This window comes from Buteo buteo, chromosome 16, assembly GCF_964188355.1.
Source record: "Buteo buteo chromosome 16, bButBut1.hap1.1, whole genome shotgun sequence".
Lineage (NCBI taxonomy): Eukaryota > Metazoa > Chordata > Aves > Accipitriformes > Accipitridae > Buteo > Buteo buteo.
The window spans coordinates 17,725,867-17,738,655 of NC_134186.1; the positions used below are offsets into that span (position 1 = coordinate 17,725,867).

A 12,789-nucleotide genomic window follows, 5' to 3' on the forward strand; every position below is an offset into this window, starting at 1 on the left:
ATTGCTGCTGACCTTCTAGAAGTCGTGAAATACACTTCCCTGGTGATTCAGAAGGATGCAGTTATTCCCCAAACCTAGCCTTTTCTCCCTTCCCTAGCAAAACCAGACCAACCCATCTGCTATTAAAAGTTGAAAGGAGAAGGGCAAGGAGAGCTATTTCCTTCTCTTCTTGTTGAAAGGAAAAAACACAACAGACAGTCCTTTGTAGGACCATTTGCATGCTGAGCTGTCAGACCATGCACTTTCCATTAAAGAGATAGCATCCCTTTTCGTAAGTCCATTTGGGATCCATTTTAGTGTTATCTAAAAATCAAATCTACATGGTAATCCTTTTAATGTACTCTTGACTTTTAAAAACAGCTTTATGTTCCTTCAGGAAATGTTTTAAGCCATTACTCAGTAATTACTACTCACCCATGAAAACACTGATCTTTTACAATATATAATCAGTTTGCTGACTTAAAAAATAAAGCAGACTGGAATTTTGTCTCATGAAAGTATCGAAGAAAAACCAAGGTTAAGAGAGCATCCTGCCCCCCCCCCCCCCCCCCCCGCCTCAATATTTCAAAGTGGTATGTTTTTCCTGTTGTGTAAGAGAGGGGCCAAGGTGGTCACAGTCCCAAGTTTCCGTTTTAAGTCTCCGGGTGTGGAGACTCTCAATCTCAGTTTTGCATTGGTGATCACTGTGCAAGTAACCAATAAATAATTACTGATTTTGGAAGCCGAATTTGTATCATTGTGGATATAAACAATACCCTAACCTTTTGCAAGCTCTGAAGTTTTGAATGACACTATACAACCTCCTGAAATGCTCACAACATAGGAAAGCCATGGAATTTGCGGAGGTGCTTTGGTAAGCTTCAGCTGTTCCTGAACATGTCTCAGAAAAGGTGCCAAAACCAGTTCACATCTAGTGCAACTTTACTGGTTTTATCTGGACTACACCTGCAGTCAATACAGCAATGCCTAGCCAGACTTCAGGGGCCTGAAATTACTTTGAAAGTCCTACCACCAGCTCCTAAAAGGTTTGCCTTGCTCCCTTCTAAACTCCTTTGCCCACCCAGAGGTGGTTGGGAGGCAGAGGAGAGTTTGAGTGGGATGGGAGGGACACCAGCACTGTCTTGCCCTTTCCAGCAGAAGCCAGAAAAAGGACAGGAGTGCATTTTGCTCAATTACAGCTCCTGTCTGAGAATGACCAGACAAAAGCCCATGACTTCTGTAATGCAGATGCTCAGACTACAGGAGGTCCCTGGATATCCTGGCCTTGCATGCAGTTTAACAAAGACCCTCGATGTCTATACAAAGAATAGCCTACCAACAATTGGAACCACCCTTCCCATCCCACTGTTGACCCCAGAGAGCACAGCACCCTTCTCACTCAGCTGCTCCGGCAGCTTAATATTTCACGACTAGAAAAAGGGCAGGGTGAAGTTTGTCAGAAAGAACTTGCTGTATCTTGCAAATAATACCAGCTAAAGTTGTTGTCCCCTTAATGCCATGAAGATAGAAAAGACACAGAGAGCAGAGACTAAATACTTTCATTGCTTCTGTTCTTCTGTTTACTGCGGTCTAGCTTAAGCCTTACTTAGCCACAGTTTGCTTCCACAGATTTTACTCTACCCCATTTTGCTACCACAATTAGGACAGAGAAAGTCCTGCTCTTGGCCATTTCCCCTTTCATTCACAGGGAAAGGTATGCGGACCCCAGTGCAACACTGTTCATTAAACATTTGTTATAGCTGCAGTTGGCTAGTAACTATATGCCTCAAACTAATTTTTGTTACTCACAACTGATTAAGTCAGGGCTCACAAGCCACAGCTGGCCATTAATACTACCCTTCTTTACAAGAAATTATGCTGATAAGAATTAAAAGTGGTTTCTTGGCATGAGCTGTTGTATACTCATTCTATAATGAGTTCCTTTGAGGTGACGTATAGAGACAGGATTTAAGCACTATTACCCTGGACAACAAGAAAGACCCAAGTAAAATTGCAAGACTTTTTTTTTTTTTTCTTGTGTTTCTTTTTTTGTGAAATGCCCCAGAAAGGCTTTGAAAACTCTGCTGCAATTCACCATATATTCCAGAATAAAGTGAGCACTAAGGGTTTGGGGCAAGTCAGCATGACATTTAGTTTGCATTAAAGCATCTTAGAAGTCATATGAAACATACCGTAACAGAGCATATTCTACTCTATTAAGCATTCAGGAGCATCGCAGTCTTCAGAATATGGATGAGAAGTTGGAATTGCACAAGACATTCCTCTTCTTACGGTTGACCACTGAGTTGAATTCAAGCTGATCCTAAGGGAACCGTTTTCATTAACCTGCAGTAGCTCTCTAATCCTATTCCTTGAATTTCAGACCACCACCACTACAAGAATTTATGACCTGCTGCCTGCACTTTGGATGGTACTCACACTTCACTCTTTTCCTCAATGCATCCTGCTCCTCTAGATCATTTCCACTGCTTCATGCAGCAACCGACCCCCTTAAAGTGGAAGTCTGCTCTTCAATTCAGTTATTTATGCTCCATTTAATTCTCACCAACAGACATGAAGATGCCGATGGTTACACTTGATTAAAAACGATGAAAAAAAAATAGCATATGACCTAGCCCAGTGTGTAGAACCAAAAGCCTCCTGAAATGTACCTCCTGAAGTCTGGCCAGATATGTATCTACTAATGCCTTGCCTGAAACCTCAGACTAAAAAGAAATTCTAAACCACTAATCTTCAGCCCCAAAACCACTACACTTCTGGGCCAAAAATCTTACTGAGCAGCAGTTCCTCCGCTCCATTTCCATGGGAGTCTCTACCGCTTGATTTGCTCAGTTTTCGTCCACCTCATCATGAGATTCCCGACAGCTGAGAAGAACTCCTTCACTGAACTAATGAAATAAGGAGTCTTAAGTGCCCTGCAATCCTTTTTAGAAAAGTCTGTATCTCCAGATGAGTCTCAATTTCACAGCATCAGGGAACTGTGTGCCAGTGCGCTGAACCGGAACGCCAGGGCTAGCAGGAGTTGTGCACAACAATGCTAACATCAGGGTTATTTTAGATTAGAGTACTTCCAAATCAATTTTGGATTCAAACTTTTAAATGCACTCTCCAGAAGGAATCTGCACTGACTGAGTATTTTCAAGGCTAATTTTCTAAGCTTGAATGAAACTCGTTCTTATCTAAGAAAAAGATGCAACTAGCCTTTCCCACAAAGGCTGGGTCATGGCTAGAAAATTAGGCAGACAACAGTTCTAAAAAGAAATAAACTACCTAAGAAAACACCCATAAAACTGCAAACAAAAAGCCCTACTGATGCTGTTGGGAGGATATTTTAACTGAGACCAGAAGTTGTCACGACATTCGGGACCCAAGGCACTTCTCCTATAGCTTCTATAGCAGTCCCATTCTAGCAGGGGTAGGGACGTACTCTGGGCTACTCGGGGCAGCAGGGTTGCGCTCCGGGAACACGCATCATGCTGCAGCGGGATAAAGAAGGAGCTGAACATCCACAGCCTGATGGCACGTTTTTGCCAGACTAAAAATCCTGCAGAATTAAGACAGATCCTCAGCACTGTACAGAAAGAAAGTGGTTGTGATGAGAGAAGGGAATGTGTAAGACAGATGGGAGAGTTAAGGTTAAAGTTCAGACCAGAAGCAATTAAGATGGGTAAGAGTACTCTGCAACTTGACACAGGTTTGCTTTGTATTCAGAACTTTTCACTAGCATTAAGCATCTTAACTTGTGTATAGAGAGATTATAATTAAAACCTGACAAGCTTAAATTAGCCATTTATAAAAGGTTCTCCAGAAAGCTTTTAAAGTAGACTAAACATATCTATTAAAATGAAAGAAAGGAAAAAAAAATCAGACCCATTTTCAGTTACAACAGTTTTCCCTACCTAGATATCTCCAGAGATTAGACAAATTTACAATCAAAGTTCTGCAACTGTCCAAAGCCACTTAAAAGGGGGGGAGAAGGAGGAAGTGTGGCAATTAGAAAAACCTTTAAAACCCCCTCTATTTAATAGCCCCCAGTCCTTTGGATGAACATAAGCACTCCAGAAACCCCATTTAAAAAAAAAAAAAAAAAAAAGAGAGATCCTAATTTCCCTTCAGGATTTTGAGCACTTCAGGGAGTGCTCTATTATGGTTCCCCAGGGTCGGGGGAATTATGTCAATCTGCCACGAGGTTGGGCAGTTGGCGAGGGAGGCAGCCCACGAGCTGGCTTTCACTGGGCCATGCCAATTAGAGCGGAGGGAGCTTTTTCACCTCACACTGGCTATTTAGATAAATTCCTAGCATTTCAATGCTATACATTTTCCTACAAGTTCAAGAAACTGAATCTAAAGAAAATTTGCTCTTTATCAAAGAAAGAAACATATCCACCAGTGTCAAATGACACCAGGTAATTCATTCCCCCTCAAAAGAAAAAAAAGAAAATAGCTACAAATATTTTGGTATTTCAAGAAAAAGTTCACAGACTATAAATATCTGTAAACCGGGTTTGTGAGAATAAAAGTCATTAAGGGCAGGACTGCTGCAAAGTCCACCTTATTACTTCCAAATCGTATTAGACTCCTTCTTTCCCTGCCTTGCCTTTTCATAAAGCGAATGCAGTACTCGAGAAATATGGTTGGACATCTAGCTGGAGCACAAGAAGCAAGCCTTGGTTTCCCAGCACACGGCTCCAGCCCTGCCATGCCCTCCTCTTTTCTGCTGCACAGGTCAAGGGAACAACCCCAGCTCGCTCTCAGCGCACCTTTCAGCGAGGAAACAGCTACAAACATTTGCTTATTAACCTAAAGAGCTCCTGAACAACCCTACGTTATTCCTAGCTCTGATTGCTCCCAAGACCACATCAGCCTCTCTGCAACCCTCATTTTTAAAGCTCTGGAACAGACGCTTTTATATGCATGAAGTGCACGATATGGGTATTTTCATAGGCCATAGGGTGCCCCTGTCATAACCTGTTGTAGCGGCCTGTTGCCACTGCTGAAGACTTAGAAGTTACACGATTGCAGCATCCTGCTCTTGGGTGAGAAAGGGAGGCAAATAGAAGTGGAAGAACAGAAGTCAGCACAAATGCTATATAAAATATGGTGCAGACAAGAGTACAGTAGTTCTTCAAAGGAAGGAGAGAGTCAGCGCCTGTCCCTGAGAAAAATAATCAAGCTGTAGCAGCAATGATCGCTCTAAACCCATGTCGTTTATCTATAGCCTACATTGATTGCTTCCACATGCAAAATGTAATCCTTTTCTCCAATGTACCTCAACTCTACTGCACTCCATGTGGTACCTCTTTTCAGAGGAGTGTCTAAATTATCTAAGCACAGAAAAAAAGAATGTTACTTTAAAGCAAGCCATGATCTGCCACAGCAAAGCCTAAGATGAGTAATTTGTTACTTCAAGTGCTAGGAGGTCTTTTTTTTTTCTTTTTTTTTTTTTTGAGTGCTAACAGTATTTGAAGTGATAATGTGCATACAGAAATCTTAATTTATTTTACTTCATCTTTATATACCACTAGTGTGCTTATTCCCAATTCACAGCAAACCAAAAATCTGATAAGGAGAAACAACATCTGCTCCGGTTCTAATACCTAATGGAAGTATGTGAATGAGTATTTGCAAAACCCAAGATCCATTTGAGTCCTTAACTGAACTGCTTACAAAGAGGAATCGGGTGAAAAAGAATAGATATCTGCACTTCAGATACCCCAAAGTTCAAGTAAAAAAAATCTATCCCATTTTTGGTTATCCGTAGCAGCAATTTCACAGCAACTGCCGGGTGTGCAATTGCCACTGCTTTCAGAGAATTAAACAGCTGAAGACTTCTCCAGAGATTTCTCACTTTTTATGCAGGTTCAGCCTTATTTTCACCTCATTCCCAAACCTACTGCAGCTGAAACCTGGCCGCAGTCCCAAACAGGTCCATCAGGCAGCACAAGAGGAGTGGCAGATCTGCGCTGAAAGCCAACGCAGCCCAGGAAGCTGACAGCCCGTTCCTCCTCCCAGTGTCATACTGGGACCATCACTGTATCACCCACCGCCCGTCCCACCATCCCGCTGCCTGCCCCCGCCGACAGCGCCTGGGGCACGGGTTATTTTCCCGTGGAAGTGCCTGGCACGAATTCCTCTCCCGGGTGAGAGCTTCTGCTCCCCTTGGAGAATAGTTTGGCTCAGTTGTCTCTGAACCCCCCGGCGGTGACATCTCCCCGTTGCCTTCTCCTCTCCAGGCTGGAAAACCCGATTCCCTCAGCTTCTCCCTGTAGGTGCCACCACTAAGATGGTGCTGGGTTGACATTGGACTTGCTAGGCTCTCTCTAGTCTGTCAGTAGGACAGCTGGCTAACTTTAAGTGATGGACACTTACCTTGTGTTCAGAGGCCTACAGTTGATTTCACAACTGACACACTGACTTCTGGGAAGCAAAAACTTGTCACTTTTATATGATATCACCAACGATGCAAGTGGGGTACCTCCAGAATATTTACTTTTTTTTTAATGAGCTCCACCACAAACTATTCCTAGAGCCTGAACAATCAGAAAATTTTATTTTTTAAAATACGCATCCAGTGCTGACACTGCACATCTCTTGCCTAGAGACCCCCATACTGCAACCACAGACAACCGGAGGGATGAAACATGGCCATCTCCAGCGAGAAGTGAAGCCAACAGGCAGCATGCAGACAGCACTGTTTAAATGGCCAAGAAAATCAGGGGAAACGCTTCCTGTGTCTTAGTGCTCTGAGACATCCTGTATCTATGCAAAACAGGCACCACTTCCACGTTTAAGATTTGACCATCCCTCTCTCCGAGGTCAACCCTCAGCAATAACAACAGTTCATCTGCTGCTGCGAAGGTCAAGGGCTCTGCCAGCCCTCCGGAGATTTGAGCTACTGGTTCCACAGAGTCTGCCAGTATCAAACCTGACACTTAGATTAGTAGTTACTCCCCAGACATATCTAGTTTCCCATTTCTTCAGTTTCTAGTGTCAAAATACACTTGCAGTACAATATGCAAACCTCCACAGACAGTATCCTCTCTGCTCTTCAGTTGTGGTGGGAGGAATGCCTATTTTTGCCAGAAAAAGGTGTACTTTATATTAATGTATTATCATACTAATATACCCCTGAGCTCGTATTTTTTGTTACAGAGCATAAAAAATGGTAAAGCTGCATCCCACAGTTAGCATTTAAGACAGATATTCTGCATTATAATCACCAGAGAATGATCAGTCTTTGGTGTGCAGTTCATGGATGTCTTCATCACAGCTCCATTTGCTAGCTTTACTTGAACCAATACATTGCAACATTATATATCACCCTGTTAAGGTCTGAATCAGCATGGATACCTGCACATTACCCTCCTCTGAGGGCAGTGAAGAGTTAAACCAAGGGACCACTTCTTCCCATTCCACATGATAAAATCAGAGTGATCCTGTGTCCCCACCTCTTACGCCTTAATATATTAAAATCATTACTCACTTTTGCTCGTCATGAACAGGGTCTACCTCATTTTCATCCTAAACTGTGAAGCGCTAATTTCCCCAGCATTTCTGCAATCTAGAACCACTCTCGCACACCCAGGAAAAGCTCCTGCCACGTCACACAAGAGCCACCGTCCCCCTGTTTTGGGATGCCAACATCTTAAAAGTCTTACAATTAGAAGGGTCAAGCTGGGTAATTTCTTGCCCAGGTGCAAGGAATTTTTAACAAGCAAGGAGAAAAAAATGAAGCTTAAAGAGGAGGTATTGAATCTTACCAGGCTGGTATGCATCAAGGTTATTAAGAGAGTCTGAAATTACAACAGAGCTTTACTTAAAAACCTACAGACCTGGTTCTCCAAGGCTACGTATTTAAGTAGCTTGCAGATACAGTTTGTATCCTTCAAGATGCTTTAACACTTTTACACAAGCTCCAAGCTGCATGAGCAGACTGCACACAAAAGCTGTTCTTACACAGCAAGTGGTGGCAGAGAACAACTTGTCCTCATCAGCTCCACTGGGGTAAATGGGCACCAACTTTGTTCCACGAATTACATTTATTATGTGGCTGCATTGGTCCCCTTCCCTCAGCCTCTGTTTGCCAAAGGACAAGCCAGTTCTGAATTCTGGGACTTTCTGTAAAACTGCCACTGGCTATTTCTGAGTTCCATTAATTCATGGACACTTCTGCAGAGAAGGTCCACGTTTGAATATGGCACACCTTGTAAAGTGTCGAGAGAAGAAAAATAAGCTGCGGCAATGCAGAGGCTCAGGCTGCAGGAACGGCAAGAGGATATCAAATGCTGCTTTAAGTGCTGATATATTTGTGCTTTGAAGGAAAAATGCCTTTAGGAATCGCAGCAGGAGTCACCTCTATATAAAGACATTGCATATAAAGGGACATTTATTATTCTCAATTAATGGCATTCTGATAGACACGTTTACATTTCTAAGTGTCAGATTCAGCAGAATACGAAATGACTGAAGGCCTCTTATTTCGCTCTGAAAATGGCCATAAAAGGATCTAAAGATGACAAAAAAAAAAAAAAAAAAATCCACATTTCCTAGAAGACACAAGACATCCTTTGATTCCTTACAGTTCTGAAGCCCAGTTGGTACAGCAAGGCTTTCCAAATACAGATTTAAACACCTGCAAACAGCAAAGCGAATTGCCACTACAGCTCCTTCACAGAATTTGGTGACGTCCACATCGAGAGGCAGTAATAGATCTTGATCACATCCTCCCATGGATTATTAGGGAAACCTAATGTGGCAGAACACTCTATAGTAGGTTTCTGGAAAAATGAATAGCTAGAAGTCTCAAAAAAATTCACGCTTTGCAAGCAAAATGTGTGTAATGTTACTGGATTTTAAACCAACACATCAGAAATATTGTCTAAAAGGAGACAGAAAATAAACATCTTGATCTTGTGAGAGAAAACTGTTTGTTTAGGGGAAAATCTAGAAATAGATTCTTTTGGTGACACTTTGGTGACATTTGTGTAACTGAAGTACCAATAAATTCTTCACACATACACACACGTGCCTACAGGTTGCTGGTGGCACGGCATGCATGTGGCCAGGACTGATACACAAGCGTTTGTCACTTTTGAACCTCCCTAAGGCTAAGGAGAAAAAAATAACATTAACTCAACCATGAGCAGCTAAGCACTATATTTAAAAAAAAATAGTAAAAATAAAAGTGCGGATACATAAGGCCCAAAGCCCAGTGCCTAACTCCTCAAGGCAACAGGAGGTCTTTCTCACATACCTGCACGCACACATCAGCCATGAAATCCTTCAAACACTCTCAGCTGTGGAAACGCTGACGTGAATTGGTAAGCCGTCAATACACCTCCACCGAGCACGGAGACAGCTCACACGCAGACCGACCGAATGTTTAAATGCGAAGGGTGGGAGCACACACACGGCCTGAGTAAGGTTGTGCAGGAGAAACAAGCTGAAATCCCAGGGGCAGTTCAGCACAGTGGTTTGCAGCTTCCACAGCCAGTGATTTTGGAAAGCTCCCTTGTGAAGGTGCAAGCAGTCCTTGCTTCTGGTTCCAGCTTAACCCTGGCTCCGTTCCTCTCCTGGTGCCACTGCGTTCTGCAGCTGCCTCTCATGGGCTCCATGTGCATCCTCCCGGCTCTCCTTTTTAAGTCACCTCCTCCAAATAATATATGCATTAAAAAGAACAGTTTTACTCATATTGACTCTCCTTTCTCTGCTGGTAAGAGCTGCAGACTGTTTGCTTTACCAGACATTGGAACTCTGGTTAGTTGTGGGGGTTGGTTGGTTTGTTTTTAAATTAAGACTATCCCATAGAAAATTAAACCTCCCCATCAAGTTACACTGTAGTTCACAGTTTTGAGGACTTCAAATAAAAATGCCTAACCATCTAGTCAACTATATAAATCTACATGTTGTGGGTATTCCCGCCCGGTGGCCTGATGCTAGACTTGTAAATAAATAATTCAGTACTCAAATAATAGCAGCTAAATTTAAAAAGCACCCACAAAACCTACTAGTGTTAACTGGAGCTTTTGATGGTCAGATTTGGTTTCTTGGGCAGGGCGGGAAATGCAATTTACTACCATGGGGGAAATACGGGTGTTGAAAACTAATTCAGCAACACCTCCAAATATGAAAGCTGTTCCTCAGTGCTAGCCAGCGGGCTGCAAATCCCCAGGGACCACAGCTCCCTGCGCCCTCGCACTCGGTTCCGCAACCACCTCCAGACTCGCAGGACGAGCCCACCTTAAAAAACCCTCGGGAAGAGCTGGGATGCCAGCAGCTCCCCAGTTTGGATTAAGAACTGCGCCACAAACCAGAAAATCTCAGATTATAATTGCAGTTCTGCTACTGGTCTCCCACATGAAAATCTCTGCATTGGTGTCTTCACCGGTGACAGAGAACAGCAACGCTAGTTATCTCCAAGAGATTTCAAGTGGTCTCTAGCACTCTGAAAGCACCAAGTTGCTTTGTAAGTGTTAAGTGTGCTGCCAGATGCAAAAGATTTAACGTGATGGGCTATGCTTACCTTGACCTAAGATCCTTTAACAAAGGCCAGGTAGATTAAAGAGATTAAACTTTCCACTGGATTATTTTAAAACTTCCATAAAGTCCCCACAGCTAGTTCCCCTGAAAGCACGAGTTTACGTTTTGTTTGCAGCAAAAAAACCTTTGGAAGCTGTGACACACTCTGGCATATACGACATAGATATATATTACCAGCAAAAAGGCAGTTTTCCCTCCTTTTAAATGACGGAAAGTCAATTTGCATCATAATTACAACCAAGGCCCTGTAACGTTACTTTTACTTAAAACAGTAAACTACTATAATAAAAGTGTACCTGGGGAATATTTAGAGAAAGCACTAATGATTTCTTCCCTAGTGGTTAATAAATTCACTTCCAGATCAATTTGTTCATGATAGAAACTTGAGAGCATAAACAGTTACACAAGCACATTAGAGTGTGTCTTTCTCAGTATAAATGATTTATTACAATGATTAGCAGCACATAAACAATTTAAAATACAACTCTAATTAGCTTTTTGGAAGAAAAGGAGAAAATCTTCCTGACTCCTTCTACACATTATGTTTTACTTTTCTAAGTGTGTACTTTTTAATTAAATCCAAATGTCACAATAAATTTAAAGTGTTTTATTACCACCCTGGCTAACTAAGCCATTCATGCAAACACCCATTATATTAAACCAGATGCAGGACTGAAAGTGGTTGAGGAAAGAGGGAAAAAAAAAGGGGGGGAAAAGGCAATTACTTCTATATTTGACAAGAGATTTGTACAAATGTTTAAAGACAAGATCATCTTTGGCAAGCTTTCTCTGTTTTATCCAGGGAGGCCGGCCAGCTAATTGCTCTTTAATGCCTGTTTCCAAGTTCGAAAACATCACACCCTGTTAAACTTTCCCCATCGAAAGCAAGAGGAGGAGGAGGAGAGAAAGGTGGGAAAACCGGTCTGCGTGAAATCTAGCACGGTTTACCACAAACAGCCAAAGCGAACTGCCCCTCTACCCGTAAACACGTACGCCCTTTTGCACGTCTGGGGAGAGCGGAGGGATAAAGCAGCGCGTCCCTTCAGGAAACGCCGAGAGCCCTCCCGCGAGAAGGCCGACAACGGGCCCTTGCCGCTCACGAGGACGCCTGGCCATCGCTCTGCTCCTTAAACGCCTCAGCTCGGGAGACGCAGCAGGCCGGGAGGCCGGGAGCCGCTCGCCCCGCGGGATGGCCGTGCCGTCGGCATGGCGAGGGACCCTGGCCGCTGCCAGCCGCCACCGGCGTTTGCCTATTGCTTACTGGCAAAAGGGGAGGGGAAAGGCTTTCCAACAAGGCCGGCGAGGTGCCAGCGCAGCCAAACGGACGGTGGGAGGCTGAAGATCGGGCCTGGGGCGGCTGCCGAGCACCACAGGCCCACGGCGCCTCTCTGGGCGTTCGCAGAGGCGCAGGTCAGGGGAGCTGTGGGGCTGGGCACGCCGGGAGCTGTGGGGCTGGGAGTGCTGGGAGCTGTGGGGCTGGGAGTGCTGGGAGCTGTGGGGCTGGGAGTGCTGGGAGCTGTGGGGCTGGGTGCGCTGGGAGCTGTGGGGCTGGGAGTGCTGGGAGCTGTGGGGCTGGGAGTGCTGGGAGCTGTGGGGCTGGGTGCGCTGGGAGCTGTGGGGCTGGGTGCGCTGGGAGCTGTGGGGCTGGGCGCGCTGGGAGCTGTGGGGCTGGGCGCGCTGGGAGCTGTGCCGGGAGGGAAACCCGGCCCCAGAGCCTCCCTGACCCAGGTGCTGATCCCGAAGCCTCAGGGCCGCTCCGCAGCACTTTGTTTTACTGCTACGTCAGCAGCCTGGTCTAAACAGGACAGATTTAGCATAGTTCAGACAAAAGCTACCCATTAAAGAAAGCAGCTACGATTATTAAAATAGGTTAAAGAAAATGGGCACTGCGCAGATAAAGCTTTTGACCTCAGCGTGCAGCGCTCTCAAGAACACTTTAGCATAATTTATCTAAATTAAAAACCAAACACCAAATCTAAAATGGCACAAAAAGATCATTTAAAAAATGCGATTAAAAAAGCAGGTCAAGGGTTGGAAATTAGTAATTACTACTACAATTAACCAAAATCAGACAGAGACACGTAAATTGTGCATATTACTGCAGTTCACGTCAGAAAGGCAAATGTGAGCAGAGCACAGAAGAAAAAGCCTGCGACTTGCAGAACCACTCGTATAATTAACCTCTGCCACAGCAGAAGACCCGCTCTTGTAAGTTTGCATCATTTGTTTCTAGAGAGAAGTGCTGCTAGT

At 44.0% G+C, this 12,789-nt stretch overlaps 1 protein-coding gene across 5 annotated transcripts in view; it reads right to left on the reverse strand.

The window, feature by feature from the left end:
* LMO1 (LIM domain only 1) overlaps positions 1-12,789 on the reverse strand; it is a 62,728-nt gene that overhangs the window by 25,247 nt on the left and 24,692 nt on the right. The window contains exon 1 of one of the 5 annotated variants that reach the window (XM_075047067.1): positions 9,254-9,372. The exons of the other annotated variants lie outside the window; for them this stretch is intronic. The gene's annotated coding sequence lies outside the window, so the exon portion shown is untranslated. Of the gene's footprint in view, positions 1-9,253; positions 9,373-12,789 lie in introns of those variants that run through there. 5 annotated transcript variants of the gene reach the window in all.